Source organism: Theropithecus gelada, chromosome 2 (assembly GCF_003255815.1).
Source record: "Theropithecus gelada isolate Dixy chromosome 2, Tgel_1.0, whole genome shotgun sequence".
In the NCBI taxonomy this organism is placed as follows: Eukaryota; Metazoa; Chordata; class Mammalia; order Primates; family Cercopithecidae; genus Theropithecus; species Theropithecus gelada.
In genome coordinates, this window is record NC_037669.1 from 88,390,919 (window position 1) to 88,394,948 (window position 4,030).

Sequence of the window (4,030 nt, forward strand, 5' to 3'; positions counted from 1 at the left end):
ACAAGCAAGATTGTAGTGTATTTCAGGATATGTGATAAGGTTCGGATGCATCCCCATCCAAATCTCATCTTGAATTCCCATGTGCTGTGGGAGAGATCTGGTGGGAGGTAATTGAATCATGGGGGCAGGTCTTTCCCATGCTGTTCTTGTGATAGTGAATGAGTCTCATGAGATCTGATGGTTTTAAAAAAGGGACTTTCCCTGCCCAAGCTCTCTTCTCTTGAACAATGACTCTTAATACGGTGATCAGGCCGACTTAGAGTACAGACTGCAGCCAGGCTTTCCATCTGGAGCCAGGCTAGCTAAATATGTCACGAATCCAGATGCAGCAAGAGGTGTTGGCACACACCCCCAACTCAACTGGCCAGCAGGAAGCCCAGGACAGCACCGTCGCCCATCACCACTTACCCTACAAAGTTTAGAACAATTCGTAGACTTAAAAAAAAATACGAAAGAATCTAACAATAACAAAATGAGGCTAAAGGGAATCATATCAGTGTCCAAAAAGGTTAATCTTGTTTTGTCATCTCCAGTGGAGGCTGTTTCTTTCTGGCTGTTAGGAGGTTTTGAGAGTTTTTAGATTAAGATTCTTTAATGAGAGTGGTGGTTGCAGTTAAGTGGGGCACGATGCCCTACAGACAGGAGCTGGGAGAGCTCAATGGTCCCTTCCTCCACCTCTGACATCCAGGGTCTAAAGTGCTCTCTCGTTCAGCTTAGTTCAGCCAGAATCCAATTCAGTATGTTCTCCCCTCTATCCTACAACATCTCCCACCTCATGAGAGGTGGGCTGCAGCAGAACCACCTTAGGCATTGTTACCTCATATTGATGATCTGACTCTTTCCAAGAAAATGGTCTCAGAGAAAACCTGAAAATCACCTTTAGAAGCAGGGAAGGATGCAGGAAAGGCCTAGGCCTGCTTTTGCCCTTGACTCACAAGGACCTTCCTCACTGCTGGAAAATCTTCAAACATTCTCTCTAGGAATTTCACACCCGTAGGCCACATCTTTCTGACTCCAGTCCCTCTCCCTCTCCATCTCCCTTACTCTGCTCTGCTGTACCAGCCTCCTCCGCATTCTTCAAACATGCTGGGCACGTTCCTGCTTTGGTGCCTTGATGACTGTCTCCCAGATGGCTGCTCAACCTTTTCTCTCTCTCCTTCACCTCTCAGTGAAGCTTTCTCTCACCACAGATAAAATCAAGACCTCCTCTCCATGCCAGAATACTCTATCTCCCTTCCCTGTTTGATTTTTTCCCCATAGTAAGTATTATCATCTCAACATTCTCTGTATCACTGCTCCTTAAGTTCAGGAATCTTGCCTGCCCTTTTCACTGTTGGGAGCCCCGCCCCTATAACAGTGTCTGGCACACAGTGGGTGCTCGATACATAAGCATTGAGTGAATACATTTGGCCTAAGCCAGTTAAATAAACCTCACCCACACCCTCAGCACAGACTACTCAGCCTTAGGTCACAGACAAATGCCTGCCCTTGGCCACAGAGCCTAGTCATGGATTTCAAGCTACACTAAGCTCAAAACTTTTGTTCAAAGATTTGTTCATTGATTCAAAAATTATTGAACCTTGCTATGTGTCAGGTACTGTTATTGGTATTTATTAAAGAAAAGAATAAAACAGGCAAAGCCCTCCCCACATAAAGGTCACACTCTGACAAAAGAGACAGGCCAATATATGTGCTTTCCATGCGTTGGGAGAGATGATCATTTGTGACTGTGCCGCACTGACAAAGCATTTATGGATTGCGTTGTTTAGTTATAACAATGCTAAGCCTCACCAGCATAGGCAAGGGGATTAAAAAGATTTCCACAAAAACCCCTAGGCGAAACGCACAAGAAACCCTGGTGCTGATATTTTTCTCTCCCCTAGAGGGAGCTCCTCATCAGTCAAATTAAGATGCCGTGGAAATGCTTTTAGAAAACAGATGTTTTGAAATGTTTCCTTCTTTATGTGATTCTGTTGCCAAAAGGAATGTGGCTCACTCATAACAACTCTCTTAGCCAAACACTTAAAACTTTGGAGGTAGAATTTCCTCACCTACTTATTACTTACAAAATCACTGTGTTGGTTTTGGACTCATTTGTTAAAAATGTAAAAATGCAACAACTTCTGACTGATTTATAGAACAACTGATTATCATTAGGGAATATGAAATTTTTTTCACCTGACTTCAATAAAAACCTTTGCTTAACTGGTGGATGCCACTGGACAGTGAATGTCTTGAGTTGGAAGGCAGAACCAATCACGCCATCTTCCCTCTGCATTGCAGGTCTTTGTGAGGGTCTTTTCCAGTTTCGACAGCCATTACAACCAGCACCCAGGAACTGAGTTTAAACTTCCGACCAACAGGTCACTGTAGGACAAAAGGTGAAACCCTGACTCTCTCATGCCTCCTCCCTCCCCAGCAAAAAACATAAGAAGAAAAACTAACCACCTAGTCAAAAAACATCAACAGACGGTTCATAGAAAACAAAACAGCTGGAGAAAGAAAGACTCTGAACATATGCAAGCATGCTCAACTTACCCATAAAAAAAAAAATAAAGAAACAGATTGATAACAGGTCCTTTGTGTTGGCAAGGATAGAGAGAAACAGGCAGTATTATATGTTGCTGGTCAAAATGTAAACTGGCAAAATTTCTTTGGATAGCAATTTGACAACGGTCATCAAAACTGAAAATGCACAGACCCCTTGATCCAGCAATTCTGCTGTAGGAATTTTTCTAACAAAAAATTCCCAAAAGTTGGCACCCTCTTAATACTAAAATAAGATTAGAACAGTGCAAGAAGAGAAAACTATCAGCCAATCTGATTTATGAACACAGGTATAAATATCAACAAACTGAATCCAATGGTGATATCAAATAATGCTTGAATGAGTAGGATTTATTCCACAAATGCAAATATATTAGTCATTGATCTTAACTACAAACATAAACAGATTCATATTTATTTAAGCAAAATAGAAGTGTATTGAAACAATATTTAGTAGCTCACCAAATTGTCAGAAAGCCCAGGGACCAGGCTCAGAAAACAGGCAGATCAAAGAGAGGTTATGCACCCAGAACCACAGAAAGCATCATACCACAGAACCAGCCTGCTGAGGAGTCCAGCACCAACACAGGGGGTGCTATCCTCATTCTCTGCATCCCAAGCTGCAGACTGAAAATCCTCAGCACACAAATTTGATTGGCCAAACCTGGTCACATGTCTGTCCCAGCAGCCAGGGGAGCTGGGAAAGTGAGAAACTGGCATTTTCGGCTCTATAATTAGAGGCAGACTGTTTCCCACCCAGAAAGATAAGAAGGACAGTCCCCAGACATGGGGAAGGAAATCAGGTGTGTTTGGGCTCAGAAAACAACACCCCCAAAGTATAACTCTTTGGCGTACTAAGCACCTTGAATGAAAGGCCTCCCAAGCTGCCTCAGAATCAAGATCTCTGATCTTCCCTTGTTTCTCCCCTCCAAGTGCAGGAAGGGGCTCTCTCTGAAGTTCCTTTATCTGACTGAGGGAAGTTCTTTTAAAGAAACACAAATTCTCAGCAAACTATCGCAAGAACAGAAAACCAGACACCGCATGTTCTCACTCATAGGTGGGAACTGAACAATGAGATCACTTGGACTCGGGAAGGGGAACATCACACACCGGGGCCTATCACGGGGAAGGGGGAGGGGGGAGGGATTGCATTGGGAGTTATACCTGATGTAAATGACGAGTTGATGGGTGCTGACGAGTTGATGGGTGCAGCACAGCAACATGGCACAAGTATACATATGTAACAAACCTGCACGTTATGCACATATACCCTAGAACTTAAAGTATAATAAAAAAAAAATCAAAAAAAAAAAAAAGAAACACAATTGCCTTCAATTCACTGTTTGAAATCAAATTAAAAAGGGATAGTTACTCACTGAAGAAGAAATTAAAGATCATCTGCATGAGCAGACTTTTCATCTGTTCTGAGGGCTGTCACCAAGAGACTTTATCTGCATAATAAGACAACTTTGGCCGGGCACGG